Source organism: Mauremys reevesii, linkage group 7 (genome assembly GCF_016161935.1).
Source record: "Mauremys reevesii isolate NIE-2019 linkage group 7, ASM1616193v1, whole genome shotgun sequence".
NCBI lineage: Eukaryota > Metazoa > Chordata > Testudines > Geoemydidae > Mauremys > Mauremys reevesii.
Window position 1 is genome coordinate 82,058,485 of NC_052629.1, and position 21,587 is coordinate 82,080,071.

At 49.2% G+C, this 21,587-nt stretch overlaps 1 long non-coding RNA gene across 1 annotated transcript; it reads right to left on the reverse strand.

Moving 5' to 3' along the window:
• Positions 1–4,709: 4,709 nt before the first annotated feature.
• On the reverse strand, positions 4,710–13,734 carry LOC120409394. Its single transcript, XR_005601280.1, has 3 exons — positions 13,675–13,734; positions 7,069–7,178; positions 4,710–6,576 (listed from the first exon to the last, which is right to left on the reverse strand). It is a non-coding gene; the product is annotated as an uncharacterized LOC120409394 (long non-coding RNA).
• Between the last annotated feature and the right edge of the window lie 7,853 nt (positions 13,735–21,587).

Consider the following 21,587-nt stretch of genomic DNA (forward strand, 5'->3'; position numbering starts at 1 on the left):
GCAGCTGTAAGAGAGTGGGGGAGGGCAGGTATATTAGCCCTAGAGAAAGGCCCTTTTCCCTATGAGCTGAACAAGGGTGACAGCAGGTCAACTAGGGCCTTCTGAGTCCAATTCAGGGCTGCCTGAGACCTTTAGCAACCCCTCCTCTGGTGAGAGGGGAGGAGAGAAAAACTGCTGTAGAGCTAACAGGGGCGGCTCTACATATTCCGCCGCCCCAAGCAGTCATGCGCGGGAGGCGCCCCGGAGCCCTGGACTTCCCGCGGGCTTGACTGGTGAGGGTCCGCTAGTCGCGCTAGGCTCGGCTGGAGCTCCTGCAGCTGCGGGCGGTTCACTGGTCCGGGGGCTGCGGTTGAGCTGCCGCAGGCATGCCTGCGGGAGATCCAGCCGACCCACACGACCAGCGAACCGTCCGCAGTGACGCCTGCGGGAGGTCCACTGGAGCCACGGGAGGAGCGCCTCCTCCGCAGTCATGCCTGCGGCAGGTCCGGTCGTCCCAGGGCTCCGGTGGACCTCCCGCAGGCGTGACTTGTCACACTGGGGTCTGGAGCCGGCCCTGAGAGCTAATGGCAGCAGAGAGAGAAGCTGCTCCAGTGTGAGAGGCAGTTCTCCTCCCAACAGGGGAAGCTACATGACTGACTGCTGGTTTAGGGGAAGGACTAGCCCCCCAGGACTAAAAACAAGGGCCCCTCCCCACCCCGAGAGGGAGTAGGAACAGGTATCCCCTTGGTTTGGTGGAGGAGTTCTCCTTCGGCCTACGTTGAAAGTAGTGAGAAATAAACACAGTCCGGAGTAGGGCTGTTTTTGTCCAGGCCCCCAGCTGCCAGAGGTGGACATGCCAAGCCCAGCAAGGTAGAGGAGGTGCCTGGTCACACCTGGATGATGTGCTAGTGCACAGGAAAGGCAAGACAAAGCCTCGTTAATATTTTACAGCTCCCATGCTGGGAAGCTGTCTCCCTCTGTCACAGCCTTTGCGCTCTGCAGCTGACACACGCCGACCTCCCCACGTTTGCCTGAGGAAAGAGCAGCGAAGCCCTGGCTTTTAGACAAGCATGGTCTTCGCAGCACTGATCTGAGATGACAGTCGCCAAGGTGGAAGAGCCGGTCCCTTAATTCAAGGCACAACTTGCCATTTAAGCTTACACACAGGCATCTCCCTAAATCAGGGGTGGGCAAACTACAGCCCGTGGGCCGCATCCGGCCCTGCGCCTCCACGTAGGAGCTGGAGGGGGGACATGCTGCTGCTTCAGGTAAGTGCCACCTGGAGCCTGCACCCCTGACCTCCTCCCACGCCCCAACCCCCTGCCCCAGCCCTGATCCCCCTCCCACCTTCCAAACCCCTCAACCCCAGCCCAGAGCATCCTCCTGCACCCCAAAAGCCCCACCCCAGAGCCCGCATCCCCAGCCAGAGCCCTCACCCCCAACCCCTGCCCCTGCCCGAAGCCCCCTCCTGGACTCTGAACCCCTCAGCCCCAGCATGGAGCCCCCTCTCCCACACCCCAACCCCCTGCCCCTGCCTGGAGCCCCCTCCTGCACCCTGAAGCCCTCATTTCTGGCCCCACTCTGGAACCCACACCTCCAGCCCAGAACCCGTACTCCCTCTGACACCCCAAACCCCTGCATCACCCCTCCCATACTCCGAACCCCTCTGCTCCACCCCGAGCCCTCAGCCCCCTCCTGCACCCCAAACCCCTCATCCGTGGCCCCACCCCAGACCCCGCACCTCCAGCCAGAGCCCTCATCCTCTCTTGCATCCCAACCCCCTGCCCCAGCCCAAAGCCCACACCCTGAACTCCTCATTTCTGGCCCCACCCCAGAGCCCACACCCCAACCCCCAATTTCATGAGCATTCATGGCCTGCCATACAATTTCCATACCCAGATGTGGCCCTCGGCCAAAAAGTTTGCTCACCCATGCCCTAGATCATTCATTTTGCCCAGTGACCTCCGTGGCCCCATCCATTGCAGAGACGTCTTTCAGTCTAGTGGTGTAAAGGGAATGACTCATTTCTCAGGATGTATTTACTTAAATTAGCTGCCTGGCTGCCTCTTTCTTTGATTACTATCCTCCACTCTTTTAACATAGGCTCTGGTGAAATCATGACATACACACAATGCTTGGATACCTAATTAAATTGCCTGAGTGCACAGCAAGGGCCCTTCCATATTTTCAATTTTCTTTCCTTTGTTGTGCTAAATACAGTATTTAACAGCTTCACAGACATAGTTCAGCAGGTTAATATGCGGACAGTGGACTAGAGGGACAATTAAGTTAGATTTCTCTGGGACACTACACCGCACAAATGACAAATATTTCAGTGACGGGCTATGCTGGGGATATTTCCTAACCAGTTCAGCTAAACCAATGTTAAAACTGGCTCATGAAACAGCATAGACACAGGTTTAGGTGGGTTAGGGCCATAAAGCCAGCTCGGTAAAAACAGGTGAAGCCAGCTTAAGTGCTTGAAACTGAGTCTGCATTATAACTCCAGCTGGTTTTAAAACTGGTTAGAAGAGCTCCCCATAGCCCTCCCAGTTCTCGGCTCTGGAGCAGCAAAGCTGACCAACTCTAATAGTGCCAGCACACAATTAAAAATCCCTGAGTGCACTTCAGAGACACAACACACCGTCAGCAGCAGCAGCCTGGTAATGCAGGCAGTGCCCCAGATGAGCTCTGACAAGTACTGGCTACAATAACCTCTTGTGCATTGTTCACCTGCGCTGCTCTCACCTAGGCTCTTGTTTACTCTAGCTAGGAACTGGCCTGATGGAGCCAAAGACTTTGCCACCAAAACTGTTTCCTGATGGCTAGAAAGTGGAACAACCTCTCAGCCTCAGATGGGTGTCGTGGGGGTGAAAATGGAGACCTCCTTGAAATTTCCAGCCCAAGGCACAGCAGCAGTACTCGTAGTGAAGAAGAGAGCGTTACGCTAGCCTAGGGCAGACTATGCAGCAAATGGGGGGATGTTGATACTGGATACGGGGCCCCAGGCAAGCAGCACTCTACCCCACAGTACAGCAAACGGGTCTTTACTGCCAATCTACCACCTGGTGGGGGGAGTGGGGAGAGAGATCCCTTCATCTCCCCCCCCCCACCCCCGCCCGCCAACACCTCTCCGTAGCACACTGCCTGCTTACTCTATGCTGTACTGGGCTAAGGATTTGAGGCCTATGGAACTTGAAACACATCAAGGGCCCAGTTCTCTCCATCCTGTGCAGTCACTTCCCCCTGGGCCATGGAGCAGCGCGATGCGACTGTTCCGGCCTGGTAGTTTTTTACAGCCACGAGGTGCAGGGCACTGGACGCCCGGCCCCACTGTCTGCAATACAGCGTGTAGCACGGAGTGGGAAGGAGATCATTGGTTGAGCAACAAGGTGAGACCCAGCTTGTATAACTGAAGTTGTGCAGGGGGCAGAAGGGACCTGGCCTTGGGCCACGTGCACAGTGGATCTTTTTAGCTCCTGGTAAAAATGCAGTGATATTGCTGCTTGGAACAGGGTGGCATATTACCTGGGGCTAAGCCAGCCTGATCAGAGACTGAGCCCCACCTGAGGGGAATCAGCTGCTTTCCCATAGAGAGCCGAAGGTGGCTGAAGTGAAGGAGGGAAAAGCAGGCTCAAGTGAGGCTAAAGCCTGGGCAGGGGAAAACTGGAAGGAAAGCCAAGCTGCATGGCGGGACTCCAAACATGGAGCGAGAGAAGAAAGCTTTCCGGGGGGGAGGGGAGGGGGGCTTGGACTAACTAGGGAAGTGAGTGAGAGGAACTTGAGAAGAGGGGTAGGAAATGCCCAGGGAAAAGCACAGCACAGGTGAAGGAGCAGACTAGTTTTCCAGTATGGGGCCTTGGGCTTAAACCCAGAGTAGAGGTGGGATTGGGTTCCTCTACCAGCCCCAGGGAAAGGGGATGTACAAGCCTGTTGAAAGAGTTATCGAGCCCAGAAAGGGGGCTGCAGGCTGAGCAGTCGATGTGGGGGACTAAGGACTGTGATCTGGCCAGAGAACTGTGCTACTAGGCGCAGAGACCACCCCAGTGCCAGAGTGACTGTCAACAAAGGGGCACTGGCCCAGGGAAGAGCAGCTACGCCCTGGGGAGGCACCTGGTGGAGATTGAATTCTGTCACGCCGCACCACTAATCTCCACTTGGGGCTACACTTTAGGATAATAACTATACTCTTTTATATCCTGCTTTTCATCAATAAATCCCAAAGCTCTTTACCAATGAGGTCATCATCCCGGTTTTACAGATGGGGAAACTGAGGCACAAAGTGGCAATGAGGCATACCCAAGGTCATCCAACAGCCCAATGGCAGAGCTAAGAATAAAACCTTGGTCTCCCAAGGCCAGCCTAGTGCTCTAGCTGCAAGGCACCACTGCTCTGAAGAGAAGCTAGAGGCTAAAAACTAGTGTAGGTGTTCAAGCCTTATTGTTGATAGCAGAGGCTTTACAGTGACCAAAGGATCATTTCAATGTCATGAATGTATTTGATAAAGTCAACTGGGCTCGACTAGAGAGTGGTTTAGTCTTTACGAGAGTTGGTTGAAATTCTTCAAAAGAAAATATCTTTTTCATTGAATGTCCTTTTAAAAAAATGAAATGTCATGTCTTGACAAAAACAATTTCTAAAAACAAAAAACATCGACTTGTTTTTTTTTTCTTAAAAAATAAAAAACATTGGGGCAAACCAAAAAATTTCAATTACATTATCTACACAAATTTCAGAATTCAAAACAAAATCTTTATTTAAAAAAAGTGTGTAATTCAGACATGGGGAAAATATTGACATATGCAAAATATTTCACAAAAGTGGGCTTTCGTTTTGAAACCGGATTTCATTTTGAAACCAGCTCTCAGCTGCTATTGGTGAGACATTTCAGCATGAAAGGACTTACCGTAAAACACCAGGAAGCAAGGACTTATTAGGGAACTCAGGCTAAACTGCTCAATGCAAAGGGTTATTAGTGCCTTGCTGCCCTGAATGCAAAAGGTAATAACACGGGAGGCCAGCTGATCTCTTGCCGCTATCTGTTCAACCCAGCTGAAATCAATGGGCTTGCATCTTGCAAGGGCATAACTGAGGGTAGAATCTAGCACTGATGAGTCTATTAGACGTCTTTCTCTAGAAGGAAGGGACTAAGGGATCCAGCAAGGAAGTAGGCCTAAGATACTTTTTAACACAAGCAGCTGTTATGGCCTCCTTTGTCCAAAGTTTCTCGTGTTCTTTGAAAAGAAAGCTAAAACATTTGTTTTTTTTTTCTTTGCCTGTCCTTCTCAGAACAGAATTGCAAAACAGGTGCGTAGAGCAGAGATGCCTCTTTGCTCCACACACCAACCTAGAACACTGTAGCAGTCCCTGTTCCAGCATCTGTTGCAGCTCCACGCACTTACTGAAGGCTAGCGGTACTGTTGCTATGCTATTTGCTGCCAGTAGTTAATGTTCTGTCGATTTCCCCTTGGAATCTCACGCACATTGGCCATGTTCTGCCCTCCTGTTCCTATTGCCCCATTAGCATCAGTGGGCTTGCCTAGGGTAATGACTAGTTTATACATGGAGCTATTCAGCTGTTCCTGAACATGCAAATCAGCACACAAGGTAGGTATGTAAAAATACTGATGGATGTGCTGCTTTCATTGGGCAGGTGAGCACGCATTGTTGCATGGCTTACAAAGCATTGTACAGAAATTGGCAGAGGGGCAGGAAGCCCCCGGATCAGGATGGAACACTGCGCAGTGAGACCTATAGTTTAGTATCCATAGCCTGCCTCTTTGCAGCCACCCTCTTCTTTAATACAGTCTGATCCCCGGGTATGTTTTGCCCACTCAAGTCCTACCCTCAGCTCCCATCAAGCAGCCATCAGGGGCGGCGGGGGTGGGGCCCCTCTGTCGTAGCATCTCCTTGCTACCTGATCCTAGCCATGGCAAAGCACACGAGGTCTAGCCAGCAGATTGTAGCAGAATTGCTAATGTGGGTGCCAGGGCTGGGATGAATTAGGGGGAAAATGTGTGACTAACCTACAGAGACATCAACAGCAGCAACAGAAAAGTAGGTGGTGGAACAAGATTTTTCCAGGATCCCACTGGCTGGGTAATGTGTAACTCATGTTATAATAAAAGGATAAGCTCAATAGGAGAGATTGAAGCAACACAGTAAGAGGGAGCGAAGCAGCACAGCGTGAAAAGCTGCAGCACAGAGAAACATCCCTTTCACCTCTGTGCACCAAAAAGGGACTAATCTGTGCTGTGGATGGGTTTGGGTTTGGGTAATGGGGGCAGAGGAGTTGTGTTGTCAAGTCACTGAGCAAGATTGTGAGCTCACACCAGTCTCAATCCCAAATAACTATGCTGAGGCCAATAGGATTGCCCTGGATTTACAGCAGTGTAGCTGAGATAAGACTTGGATCCTGCAGCGTCATTCGAGTGATGGGCAAACCTCCTCAAGGGTTCAGCTCAGGTGAGCATGTCCAGCCTCTAGGATCAGGAAGTCTCAAGGGACCAGGCTTTCTTACAAGGCTGCAGCTATTGCCCAGTTTGGACAGGACGGGGAATAGCCTTTGCTGGGTGTTTAGCTGAGCTGCTTGAAGTCCTGTGAAAATGAGAGAGATTTAATAAATCAATTACCCATGACGAACTGCCCCCCTTTCACACTCCCTTTGCTCTCCCTGCCTCTAGCCCATTCCTCTCTTCTGGCCTTCCCATCTCTTTTCCTCCCTCTCACACCACAAGGGCCTAGTCTTCTGGCACTTCCCCAGGCAGATGACTTGCTCTCTTCCCCTGCTGGCTGCGTTCCAGGGACAGTCTCTCAACGCACAGGTTTTCTGGTTACCTGCTTCTCCCTCCATCCATCCAGTCCTCCCCACAATGCCAGAGCTCCAGCAGCAGCTCCAAGGTGGTGTTCCAGAAAGTGGAAAGGGATGTCTCTAAATGCAGGATACTCCTACTTCAGGCAGGAAGCTTGGCAGAGCTAGGAAGAGTGGGAGTCCAGGAACTTCCAAGCAGGGAAATCACTTACTTCTAATCTTCCCACCTCCCCAGCCTGTCCCCATCTGCCTGTTTGAGGGGGAGATGCAAAACGTACCTCTCCCTCAGCCTTCTTGGTAGGTTGGATGGTGAGCACAGAGTGCGTGAGGTTCAGTGCTTGGTGGAGCAGTTGGGTGCATGAGGTTCCGTGCTTGGTGGAGGAGTTGGCTTTGGTTTTTACATGAAGATAAATAACAGGGAAGAAACTTGTAGCCGTAGTTCAGCACAGTGGCTTAGTTCCTGATCCCTGTCCACCTACTAACTTAACTTGTAAGGCCCAGATTGGGACACCTTTACTCACATTGGATATAATATTCCTCACACAGTTCCTTTGAATTCAAGGGGACTGTAAGTGGGGTCTGACGCTACTCAACATGTCAGAGTCCTGGACTCCGATCCTGGGGGACTGACAGTCTGAGCAGCATGACCAGTCAAATCACTGGGGGCAGATCCTTCCATTTGCCTTCTGTGAAGTGAAAACATTGGTGTCTTCAGTTAGGAAGGGAAGAGAGAGACTCCCAGGGTGACTGTCTGTCCCCATTCCCTGTGCAGATCTCTCAGGGAGGTCAATGGGCTCCTCATGCAGGTGCCAATCCATGCCATGTGGTTTTAGGTTCCTGTTTTGCACTGTTTTAGTTTAGTGCACTAACTAATGGGGTAATTATTGTAAAGTGTCTGCACATTGGCTACCCAGAGACTGGGTGACCTGCTGTCTTGCTATTGGTTGGAGGTCTATGATGGGTGAAAGAAGAGAGTTGATGTAACTGTTTGCCCAGCCTCCTCCTGAGTTTAATTAGTCTGGAACCAGAGTTGTGCTGAGAACTGCTTATCTGCAGAGCAGCCAGCTGCCAGGGAGAGCTGGCTGGGCAGCTGTCTTGCTCTCAGGAACCTCTCTTGTATTTCAGAAGCCAGGTGCTTTGGACCCAATCCTGCAGCTTTCACTCAGCCAAAGCTCCTGGTGATGTCCCTGGAGGCAGGGCTGGGCAAACATTTTCCATATAAACTGTTTTTTGACTAAACCACCCAATTTTGTCTGCTTTTTTGTGGAAAATGTAGGCGTTTTGCTTAACGGGGCGAGCTGCTGTTCAGTGGCAGAGCAATGTGCTGTATTTGTGCTCTGGTTCTTTCAAGCCTGCTGTGGCAGCTCCTTCTGTTCCCGTGGGGCGGGAGTCTGTGAGTGGCTCTAGAGCCATTCTCTGCCTCCTCTTTCAGCCTCACTCCCTGAAGAAAGAGCTCATCAGGGAGTCTCTGACACAGAACCCACCTGTGATGTTGCACCCCATAATGCTTTATGGAAATATGCTTATGAATGTAAATATGACATAACTGGAATCTGTTTTATGCTACTGTAGCGGGGTGGTCACCCACTCCTGCCCTGAAAGGGCTTAAAGCCAGCCCTGGGAGAGGGCTGGGGCGTGAGCTAAAGACTCGCTGATTGGGGAAGCAACTGCAGCTGGGTCACGCCCCAATCAGACTGCAGCTGGCCCTATAAAAGCCAGTGAAGCCAGGAGCCGAGAAGACTTTCCCTCTAGCTCTTGAGGGAGAAGGGCCTGACTGCCTGGGAGCTGAGAAAGAGTACCTAAAGTGGAGCAGGGCTGGGGGAAGGCTGGGGGAGCTCCAGCCTGGAAACCCCCCAGGCTGCAGGCCTTGTTAAAGGCCAAGAAGGGTACTGGGGTTGCAGAGGGGCAGCCCAAGGGCAGGCAGAGGGAGCAGGTCCAAACCCCCCTTGCCGGTGATGAGTAGCATTTACACTGCAGTCTGCCCCAGTGAATGGGGGCTAGATTGAGACTGGCAGTAGCCATGGTCTGAGGTGAAGTGGGGATAGAGGTTGGGGGTTCCCTTGGGAGGGGAGACCCAGATCTGTGGGGGTACTGCCAGGGGGTAGCACTGCAGCCTGAAAGGGGCATCAGGGTCCGGGAGGGACTCGGGCCCGGCAGCAAGTGGGACACCGGCCTGCAGAGGGTGCTCCGGAGGCTGGAAATGCTAATTCCCTGGACAACCAGCAGGAGGCACCGCAGGGGTGAGTCCCGCCCCATGACAGCTACATATGCCATGTAACATATCTCTGCAAAGGTTATGATCTACTGACTATATTCATCCTATTTATATGCATGTATCATTTTTGTATTTGAAGTTATGAATATTGGCTGTGTATCTGTTTGATTTTAAGTAGCCTTAGTAAGGCATTGGTCAACTTCTTTAGAAAGGAATTTGAAAGTTAAGTGCCCAGTCAAGAAACGCTCTCAAAATTCAGGAGCATTCATTGTGGGGAGGGGGTTTGCTCTGGCTTATGATAAAGCAAGGGGCAGGGCTGTGGAACTTTGGATCCAGGTTCAGCCTCTGCCTCTTTCGCAGTTTGTGGGATTTGGATGCCTCTCTACAGAAATACTTGCTTGGCAGTTGCTGTGCTACAAAGCCCAACCATGGTAGAAAGCTGAGATCTAGCCCACAAGACTCGGATTGTTGTGATGCAAAGAGCTCTAAGGTCCATATTGCAATCTATGGGAGTTAAAAGGTATTTAGGCGCCTGAGGATCTGGGCCTAATACACAATGTGAGAAGTCGGACTGTATTGTCACAATGCTCCCATGTGGCTTTGAAAACTATCAGGTAACAGTTTGATAAGATTTTTTGATACAAAAGAGAACATGCTTGTGATGGTTCGGGGGATCTGTTTTTGCACAACCTATGAATTCTGGTTGATCTTATGAAATTGGTGTATCAGTGAATGTCTCAGTGGCTGTGGAGTCAGTCATGTGCTGTCAGGGCTGTGTCACATGTATCTCTCAGACCAGGAACAGTGGAGGGTCATTAACCCTTGATGGTGCCCATTTAAGTGGGAATGCTGGGGGACAATGGGCACATTTGTTACTCTTGAGTGCCTAGTCCCCTATCTTAGGGACATCCACAGTGTACGCTGCTCTGCTGCCTCTGCAGAACCAGCGCACTCCAGTTCACTGGTTTCACCTCAGTTCATTGCTCTCCTTAGCACAAGTCACTAAAGCCACATCTATACTTAAAACACTGCATTGGTGCAGCTGCAGCGCTCTAATGAAGAGCTCTAATGACAGGAGAGAGCTCTCCCATTAGCTTAGTTAATCCACCTCCCTGGGAAGCAGTAGCTATGTTGGCGGGAGAAGCGCTGTCTCCAGGGGGATTAAGTTGCTATAACTACATTGTTCAGGAATGTGGATTTTTCACACCCATGAGTGACGTAGTTACACCGATACAGGTCTACAGTGTAGACGGGAACTTAGACAGGCTTGTAGTAAAACCAAACTGAAACGTATTTAACAGAGCTTGAGATAACGATTCAGATAAAAGCAAGTAGGAGGACTGGGAAACATAAGGTTACAGTTAAAAGAAACAAAATTTGTTAGTCTTTAAGGTGCCACAAGTACTCCTGTTTTTTTTAAAAAACGTAATCTGTAGCCTACACTGAGTAACCAATTACTTTCCTGTCTCCTAAGCTATTTCTCACCCACTGACTAGTTCTTGCAGCACTTGTCCAGTTCAGAGAGTTGGGACCCACTTCATGGAAACAACTCCTGCTGGCAGAGTCACTCCTCTGTAATGGGTAACCATATGGACCATGTTTTCTCTTATCCAGCCACAAGCCATTGCCTCTCAGCCCAGAAGGTCCCCTCTTCAGAGAACTTCCCGAGGGTTCACTTGTCTTGTAAATCTCCAGCCTACTGTAACCCCAAAACCCCTTAATGCCACAGGCAAGGGGTTTACAGGAGTGTCCTGAGCCTGGTATGTACATTCTGGTTCACCAAAGAATGTCACATGAGGTCATAAATGAAAGCTGGGGTCACTCTAGTCACTACTATCAGTGTAAAATGTCTGTACAGATAAGTAAGGCATTATGTGTATATGCTGAAAATACGTGGGTAGGGTCTGGGCCAAGGTTTGTGCCCCAAGCAGAGAAGGAGGAACAGGTTTTCTGTCAGAAAAGAGATGTTTATTTACCTGCCTCTCTGAGATGTAAATTAAGCATTGTAAGCTAATGCAATGGATGTCCTTTGCATATGAAGTCAATGGAGACTTGTGAAGTCAAGAGGGAAGCAGCACACAGGAAAAAATAAGTCACTGGTGGTTATCCTGTCACTGAGGACAAACCATGAACTTTGTTGGGGGGGGAGGGGAGGTAGATGTAGAAGGCATAGAAGTCCCTCCTCCCCCTTTCCTGCACCTAGGAACATAGGCGGCAGGTTTGTATAATTTTTGGTGGGGCCCAAAATGGTGGTGCCCCCCCCCGCCCCCGCCCTGTAAGCCGATATAAAATGAAGCTACAACGCGTCAGCGCCACAAGATTACAAGGGTCAATTAAAAGTGGAAAGTCAGAAGCAGCACTTGCCTGCTTCAATATACAGTATTATATTTTGTTGTACCTGTTGTGATGAAGTGGGAATGTTCTTAATATTTTCTCTGAATACTGTGTGGGTGCCTCAGTTTCCCCTGCAAGATGCCAACTGAAGGTGTTGGGGACAAAGAGATCAGGTGGCCTCCTTGTCCGGAAGAGAGACAGAGGCCAGAGGAGGGAGTGTCAGTTTGGAGCTGGCTGGGGAAATGGGGAGAGACTCAGAACTTGGTTCTGGGCTCCCCACCCTGCAAGATGTACCTGACCTAGGGTTTCTCTTTTCTGTACCATCAAGATCTGTTTAAACTGTGTTCCCATAATCTAATAAACCTTCTGTTTTACAGTCCGGCTGAGAGTCACATCTGACTGCCGAGTTGGGGTGCAGGGACCTCTGGCTGCCCCAGGACCCGCCTGGGCGGACTCACTGCGGAAAGTGCATGGTGTGGAAGGGCATGCTGAATGCTCTGAGGTCAGACCCAGGAAGGTGTAAGCTTCTTGCCCTGGAGACAGTCTGCTCAGAGAGGAGGCTCCCAGAGTCCTGACTGGCTTTGAAGGAGTGGTTCCAGAGCATCCCAGCATCTCCTTCCACCCCATGCACTTCTCAGAAGTCCACACAGGCACTAACACTCCCTCCTCTGGCCTTTGTCAAGAAGGCTAACATCATTTTGGGCTGTATAAGTAGGGGCATTGCCAGCAGATCGAGGGACATGATCATTCTCCTCTATTCAACATTGGTGAGGCCTCATCTAGAGTACTACGTGCAGTTTTGGGCCCCACATTGCAAGAAGGATGTGGAAAAATTGGAAAATCCAGTGGAGGGCAACAAAAATGATTAGGGGGCTGGAGCACATGACTTCTGAGGAGAGGCTGAGGGAACTGGGATGGTTTAGTCTGCAGAAGAGAAGAATAAGGGAGGATTTGATAGCTGCTTTCAACTACCTGATAGGGGGTTACAAAGAGGATGGATCTAGACTGTTCTCAGTGGTAGCAGAGGACAGAACAAGGAGTAATGATCTCAAGTTGCAGTGGGGGAGGTTTAGGTTGGATATTAAGAGAAACTTGTTCACTAGGAGGGTGGTGAAACACTGGAATGGGTTACCTAGGGAGGTGGTGGAATCTCCTTCCTTAGAGGTTTTTAAGGCCCGGCTTGACAAAGTCCTGGCTGGGATGATTTAGTTGGGAATTGGTCCTGCTTTGAGAAGGGGGTTGGACCTTCTGACCTCCTGAGGCCCCTTCCAACCCTGATATTCTATGATACTCTAAACTGACCACCAAATTTAAGTTGCGTTTTTCCGGTCAGGTGAGGACTCTGGGGCAGGGCTAGGGATAAGGAACTTGGGGTGCAGACAGGCTGCCCCAGGGCTAGGGCCAAAGAGGACTCCCCTCCACCCTCCCTGGCAGCAGCAAGCTCCAGGGGAGGGACCCCTCCTCTCCCCCGCAGTTCACTGCACATGCTCCTAGGGTCCCTCTCAGGTCCAGAAGGCCCACTCGGCTCCCTATGGTGGGTACCGAGGGGGGAGGTTGCCATCACGTATGGCCTCCCCTGCTGCCACCCCTCACCATAGCCTCACTGGGGATGGGGCTGCCCCTGCCTCAGGTGCAGCTCCCATGGGCCCTGCTAGCTACTAGACTGGGAGCCTCCCGGCCAATGGAATGGGCTGGGCTGGGGGGCGGAAGGCAAAAGGGGAGATTGTAGGGAGCTTTGGAGGAGGGGAGGCAGTGGGGGAGGGGAGTGGGCTGGCACAAAGGGGAGGGCTCTTTGGAGAGGAGTGACAGGGGCACAGGGGTCATTGGGAGTCTCTCAAGGGGGCAGAGAGTTGTGTGGGTCTCTGTGGGGGCAGGGGGCTGTGATGGGCAGAGCCAGCTGCAACCTGGGTCTGCTCTGCGGGGGGTGTTGCTATAGTCCCCTCAGGAAGCCCCCCCCCCATCCTGTGTATTTTATACCAGCCCCGGGGTGCCTATTGCTGCTCCTTTCCCCGCCCACGACTCCATCTGTCTGTCCCCACATCTCCCCTGGCTGTGTCCGTCTGTTTGTCCCCACCAACCCCCCCACCCCGGCTGTGTCTGTCTGTCTGCTCCCCGCTGTGTGTGTCTGTCCCACAACCCCCAAGCTGTGTGTGTTTGTCCCCACCAACCCCCCCCAACCCCGGCTGTGTGTGTGTGTGTCTGGCTGCCCCCACAGCTCACAGGCTGTGTCTGTCTGTCCGTCCCCCCCCGTGTGTGTCTGTCCCCCAACCCCCTGGCTGTGTGTGTTTGTCCCCACCAACGTGTGTGTGCCTGCCTGCCCGCCCCCACAGCTCACCGTCTGTGTCTGGCTGCTGCTCACAATGGCTGCCCAGGGCTCAGCCGCTGCCTGTGGCTCGCTCCCCCTCCCTGCTGTGGAGGCGCGGCCAGGCAGCTCCGGCACCGCCCCCGGCAGCTCCCATTGGCTGGGGTTCCCGGCCAATGGGCTGGGAGTCCAGTCGCTCCTGAGGCCCCTCCCGGGAGCTGCTGCAGCCGCTGCGGTGAGTGAGAGCCCCGGGTGTTGCAAAGGGGGGACCCCCAGCACAGGGTCTGGGGCCCAAACATTTGTGGGGCTGAGCCCAGCTCCTGGATTATTGGTGGGGCCTGGGCCCCACGGGCCCATATAACTTGCCGCCCCTGCCTAGGAAGTAAACAGGCAGTGCGCTTACATTTAATGAAAATGGGATCTCAGCCAAACATGGTTGAAAATGCTGCAGGATTCTGGGTGAGAAGAGACAGGAGGTTAACTGATTAGTTACGTTTAGCCTCTAGAAAGCGTGTTACGATTTGGTTTTATATGTAGCAGTTTTTTTCCAGTATTCTGACTTGCTATTCCTTGAATCTCTGAGGAAAAAATGTATTCTTGTTTTTACTATAAATACATTGGAGTGTTGTGCTTTTAAGTAAAGGGAGCTGAATAACACAAGCTAGTGTGAACTGTTCCTTGGGGGACAGCAGACCTGGTATTTCTGAGGGTGGTCAGTGGATAAGTGGCAGAACACTTCAGAGGGACTGTGGGATTGGGATGCCTCTACTGTTAACCTGCAAGGTACAGTAAGGGCTAGCACAGCCTAAGGAGCTGCCACCCAGCTGGGCACAAGCAAGACTCTCTCATGCTGGAGGCAGGGTGTGAATAAGGTGACTCTCAGTTGTGGGTCCCTTGAGAATCATTCCACCTGCATCTAGTCCAGACACCAAACACAGGCTGTCTCCATTGATGTCCATCCTTCTTGTGTTGATTGTCAGCTGTCACACTCGCCTTCCTCAGGGGATGTGTTCCAAGTCTGTTGCGAGTGAAACCTAATATCCTACATGTTACGTAGCTTTAAAATTGTTTCCTGTGCAAACATCTTGCAATAACTGACAATCAGCTAGTTCTTTGCTTTTGGCGGAGACTACACACAACCTCCTCTGGTGAACTATTAAGATGGCTGGACACATTCTAGGAGAAATCAGTGTTTTCCAACTGTGATCGGCTGCCCAGGGTGTAACCTGGAACTGGGGTACCACTGAGTCCTCTGTTTTATCAATCTGGATTCCCTCTCACACTGTGACATTGTGGCAAGCTGCAAAGCCCTCCAAGCTTCCCCTCACACAAGCATCGACAGGCAGGGGCCACACCACACCAGCCACTGCATGAACCAACAATAGATAGGCTCCAGCCAATTCCTCAGAGCTCCCCAGCCTTGTACTGCTGTCCTGTCCTGGTCAAAAGCCTGACCAGTATGAGTTTATTACCCAGCCCACCCCTCCCTCAATGTGGAGAGGAATATGCACAAGCCTTTGTTAACTGAGCTGAGATTTTCCCACAAGCACTTCACTCAAACCATATTATTTTTAGGTAAAATATAAAATAAATGTATTAACTACACAAAAATAGATTTTAAGTGATAAGTGACAGATGTACAGATAAAAATTACCTAAGAAATAAACAAAACTGCAATCTAAGTCTTATACACTAGACAGGATTTGAATCAAGCAGTGTTTCACCCTGTTAGATAGTACAAGCAGTTTGCTGATGTTTCATACACAGGCAGGGCTTTCTTCTTTCCTGCCTGGGACCAGCATTTCCCCCCAGTTCAGTCTTTGTTCCACTGGTGTTCTGTTGTGTGGGGTGTGAGGCCAAGCGATGATGTCACTTCCCCCTTTCATATCTTCTTCCAATTCACTGGAAAGATCTTTTTCTGTGATATAAGTTCAACAACCTCCTCTGGGTATGTGCTATCCCTGAGAGGTTTCCATTGTTCACAGTTCCTGGGGCAATCCTTGTGAGTATTTGTATTCTCCTCAATGAGCCATCAACATTGTTTGACCTTTTTATTGTTGTATCTGAAAGGCTGCTTGTATGTGTTCCCAATCTCACAACATGTTTCGGTGGAACATAGGTAGCAAAACTTCATAACTTCACTTACAATGATAGCACATACAGCTTAACCAGATATTAATGTCCATCAGATCAAGACTTTTAGAATGATACCTCACAAGGCATACTGTGTACAAAACATATAATTGATATGACAGTGGTGAATATGGGGGTGCCAGGGTGTTGCTTTGGGACACAGAGTGTCACACCAGCCTTTCAGCAGGATGCTGGGGTTTGAGGATTTCTCACTATCCTATCAGGAGAACAAAGATCAGCTGTGAATGCTGGGTCTTTAAAATATCACAGTTCCTGAGACATTTAGGGGGAAGGCAGAGGGACTCCGACACAGAAAACTTGGGCTCCGGAGAGGAACATAGGGATATGCTTTTGTAGCATAGGTGTCCTGTTTAACTGTGTGACCAGACATGGAAGAAAGAAACTGCCTGCAGAGGAGAAGCCATGTGCCGGAAGGGGGATCTTGGACTCCATAGAGGACTCTGCTTGCGCATTCTCTAGACTTCAGTCAGTGAGGAAACAGAGGCAGTGAAATGCATGTCGATGTTTATGATTTTTTTTCTGGATCTGTACATTGCTTGTTTTAACTGACGTGATGAGTGTTTGGTTTGGGGAGCTTGTATGAAGCCTCTGTTGGCTTTGAACGATCATGTGTCCCTGAAGAGGTGAACTGTAAATCCAGAGAGCCCACAAGGTTGCAGCTCTGGGAAAGGGAGTGATTAAGCTACTGGAGGGTCTCCCGGGGGCCTGGGGTAGCTGGGCCATAAGGTCCCATTTCCGCAAAGGTTTATAGCGAGGCCATGCCCAGGAAGGATGCCAGCAAGATCAAGGAAAGAGGCTGGAGGCTGCTCAGACCAAAGGAAGCTTAAGAGCACATGGGCCCAATGTAGCGGGACCCAAACAAAGCAGCCAGCTGAGTGTGCAGCAGCGGGAGCTGACAATGCTTTACAAGGCTTAATAGAAACAGTTATTGCAGAGTGCGAACATTCGAGGACCTAGGCAAAGGGGAAAAGAGACATTGTAAGAGGAGAGGTAAATGGAAATGGAGAGCCAATGAGAAGAGGAGAGATACAGGAAGGCTTATGGTAGTGATTACTTAGTGAACATCAAGCTCTTATATAGCCCTCTTCCTCCATCAGTCTCAAAGCACTAGCTAGCAACCAGATTACAAGTCCTCAGGAGAACCTGGGTATGTAATCTGCTTGTTAGCCCATGTTGCCACATCTACACTGACATTGCTACTTGTGTGGGATAGGTTAAAGCTCATATGGTACTAAAATCACATAGTCACCTGCAGTGTAGATCTACCCTGAGAGAGGACCCATGTGCAAAATAGTGGGATAGCTCATGAACCTGATCACTGCAGCTCTGTGATGTTGTTCATTGTGTCAGCGCTATTGTTAGAGAGAGACGTCTAGTTTTTTTTTTAATTTAATTTTTTAAAATTCAGAGTTAGTCGCTTCAAATCCTCAAGCTGTGCGTCTGCAGGAGAGGGGCCCACCAGGGCAAAGCAATCTGACATTTTCATGGGGCGAGTGAAGCTAATGAATCAGAATAGGGGCTGCAGCGCCAGCTTTCTGCTGAATAGATATGAAGGCAAATGTAAATCCTAAACTTTCCAGGGAGTATTTTTACCATAGCTCAACATTAACATTGATTAAAATAGTCACAAATTAGTGCAGGGGTGGAAAGCAAGGCTTTCTACCATTGAAACCAGGCATACGTTTATCTACGGCGTTAACCTCTTGTATGCATTAGTAAAAGACAATGTAAACTGTCCAACCTCTGCAGTAATACCTGCCCTTCCACAGCAGAATCCCAATTAAGTAATTATATGGTAAATCCACAGCAAATTAAAGGAAACTGTTCTTTACTTTGTAGGAATTCAATGCTGGAAGGAGGCTGCAGTGTCAAATACTGCAGCTGGATATAAAAATGTGTATAGTGTCCTTTAATCTGCAAATTTCAATGTGTTTGCAAAGGTGGGTAACACATGATCACTGTTCTAAAGATGGGGAAACTGAGGCACGGAGCTTGTGATTTTGCTCAAGGCCACATAGCGCATCAAAGGCAGAGCTAGGAATAGAACCTGGGGCTCTGGACTGAGTGCCCTGTCCAAATGCTGTGTCTCATATGTAATGCTTCAGACTGTCAGCCAGTTACTGAAGGGAGTCCGGAAGGAATAATGCACTCCATGTATAGCAATCAGAGCTTAAATTCAGCCGGAGCCATCTGGAGCAGAACTCTGGCAAATATTTTCAAACCTGCAGGAGGCACCAGGGCTCCTCTGGGGCTGATGCGCCAAGTCCCCCTACCCCACAGCTGAATCCCAAAGCTCTGAATGGAACTGGTTAGAAAGTGGGAGGGAACACTGCAAAAATTTTCAATTACCTCAAAAATGCTCTTGTTTCAAAATTTTTGAAAAGAACTGATGACATTTTTTTTGCTGGAATTTTTTTTTAGGAGTCCATTCCCCAACCTTTTCTCACCTTTTCTCTGCCCCTTCCCCTCCCTCTTCCCATTTTGCCACTTGAAAAACAAAAAATCAAATCAAACCCCCAAATGTTTGGCTTTCACTGAAGAAAACTTGGAAAATTTTGGAAAAACCAATGTTGTGCAAAAGTTCTTTTCATGAGAGAGGTCCATTTTTGATGTGGGGAGGAGGGGAAATATTTGTAGTCTAAATATTTAGACCAGCTCTAATTACAAACTTCTTTACTGTAAGTCATCAAAAACACTGAAGTGATAAACTATCTCTGAAGCACACATTGATTCTGCAGGATTTCAGTAATGGTACTTTGGGAGAGTACATCTACCCATGGGTCACTTCCCTATTGTCTTCACTTCTTGTTTCCGACAGGCATTAATTTGATACCAATAGACAGCAGCATTCTTCATTACTAAGGGTATGGCTACACTTACGGTTTGCAGCGCTGGTAGTTTGCAGCGCTGGTCATCCAGCTGTGTAGGAGCAGCGCTGATTTCAACTACTCCCTCTGCTTGCTCTTGTGATCAGAACTTTATCTGGGAGCAATAACCACAGCAGAGACAGGGATGAGACCATTTCGGGTAGACATTTGCGAACAATACTATTAGCTCTTATACTGCCATAACTTAAGCTTCTGATGTTAGTCTCTAACATCTTGAGACAATGACCCAAATGAAGGGAGACATTAAAACACAGAGGGGAAAGTTTTGAATAATGTGGAATTGATGCCTTTATTTTGTAAATTGCCAAATACATTTATGTCCTCATGAGACTGAGGTTAGAGGAAGAAGGATGGGTAAAGGAAATAAAGTCTGAGAACATGGGAAGGAAGAAGACAATTCATGGCGCAAAAGAGAAAGCAAGGATTATCAGCTACCCTGCAAGTGAGGAAACAGATATCTGAATTTGCAACTAGTGAGGCAAACCCTATAGACTAACTACTGGCAGCTTTCCAAATCTTGTACTGGTGGATATGGAGTAGGGACACATGCTCTTGTTTTTCAAGACACCAGCCAGCTTGTGCACTTTAGGATCAAGGCTGGTTTCTCTGTACCAAAGATAACTTGACGTGTGAGAGGCAGCCCAGAATGTGATGAGTTAGATGTGATAAACAGCAGGAAATAAGGTAGTTGAAGGGAGTTGAGAGAACAGCACTGGAAGCATCAACAGAAGGGACTGGGATGGAAGGGTCAGCAAAATAGCTATTGAAGAGCAAACCGGGCAGGAAAGTCAAGTGGGATCAAGGTGCTTGAGCAAGCATTAATATGTCCTCATTTTCTAAGGAGAAACCATGGGGTCAGGTGTCCAAATATAATCCAAGAGTGGTCTGTGCAGGCAAGATTATAAAGAGACTAGGAAAGGGAGTGATGTGCTGCTATTGATGAGATCAAGAACATAGGTATTGGTGTGGATGGGGAAAGATGAAAATAAATATGAATATGGGATCCAAGTAGAGAGAGAGAGAGAGAGATGAAGAAAAGAAACTTTCAGAAGTGGGACAGCCTCTTAAGTGAGACACTAGCATATTAAAACCACTTGGACAGCTTCAACAGTCCACCCAGCAGCTATAGTGATACATACATAGAGCAATTACTATGCTATACTCTCCTCTCCCAGTTAAAACACAGCTTGTCCTCAAGTGTGAGGGATTCTTAGGAATATAGTCCAACAGTCAGGAAGTAGCCTATAACACCCTATGTACAGACATCACAACTGTGGCATCTAAACCACACACATGACTAGATGAACACGAATGAAACATCTGAGCCATTATTCTGTTTCTTATTCTATCCAGTAAAAACAAACACACACACACACACACACACACACACACACACAGATTCAAGTGGTCAAATGGATGAGAGGGGGATCATGAGTTAGGTCTCTGCAAATAGCCAAACCCACTCCCCTCTCTCTGGCTGAATTCTTCCTCCACAAAACAGCCAAGAAACGTGAACAGCTGATTCCATGGGCATCATGGCCAGATACTATCATATGTAGCTATTGTATATCTGGCGATCTCTCTAATCTCTCATCAGTGAGATCATTCAGGATCAGATATATTTCTGATTCCTGCGTTTCCTCAAACTGGATCATGGGGAAGTCAGACATGGCTTATGTAGGTCTGACTGCCTGCTCTACCTTGTCTTATTCATGGTAGAGGGGACATGAGAGAGAGCATGGGTTCCTCTCTGTTTGTGTGTGTGGTAGTATACAGAAATCTTCAAAGAAAGCTCTGTTAACTGATGACATTAGCACTTACTAGCAGTGATTTCCCCTCCCCCAGTCTGTGGAAAAGCACCCTGTTGGAGGAGGTGATTATCTTGATGCACTAGAAACCAATGTAATCAGCATTTTCTAACTACTGACTCATGGGGGCAGCATTCAGACAGACTTGCACAAAGCTGCCTCCTTGCATTCCCGGGCAGAGAGAGGCCATGACTCAATGTGAGCCTGCCAAAAGGACAGGAAGCTGAGCAAGAAGGTGCTCTCAGAATGAAGAAAAGGAAGCTCATGCTTTCTCAATTGCCTCCGTATTTGCCTCTTACTCTGACCTATAACTATACGCTCAGCTAAAGCCTTTTTGAACTGGGCTCAGGCATATCTCTCAATATTCGAATGCACAGACAGGAGGCCAAAAATACCAAGCAACATCTAGAAGTGACCTTTGGCCAAAGTCAATGGACCAGCTCCCCCACTGTCCTGCCCATTGTGTAGTTATTAACATCAGTGCAAAGTGGTTGGAGTTTGATAGTGCTTTGCACCTTTGTCAACGACTACCCAAGATAATGGAGAATCAGCTCCACTCAGTCCACCCAGATATTTCTGGATGTCATTTTATTTTTTTAAGTTAACAAATGCTTTCGATACAGATATGCTTTCTTTGTATGACGTTGCTGTTTCATTTATGAATTGAATGGACTCAAAGGTCAGCTAGTTTACAAGTTAGTTTCACAGTGGCTTGTAAGTACTGAAACATCCTGTTCTGTAACACCAATATTTGTAACTTCTTACAGCTACGCTCCTTACTGAATCATAATCGTTTCCCACAATAGCCAACAGTAAAAATACACAGGGCAAGGGGAAGTAGACTACCATATTTTGTTCCTCTTTATTAGGCCTTTAATGTACTGATACCCAGAGCTGGTGCTGCGCATAAGAGGACTAAGCAATTGCTTAGGGCCCCAAGCAGCAAAATCCCCCTCCCCCCCATTCATTTATTTTCATATGAACTTCCATGTTTTAGTATTGGGATGGGGGGGGGGATATTGCTGCTTAGGGCCCCCAAAGGGCTGGCACTGCTACTGCTGAAAATAGATCATATGTACAGCTCTTGTTCCCACTT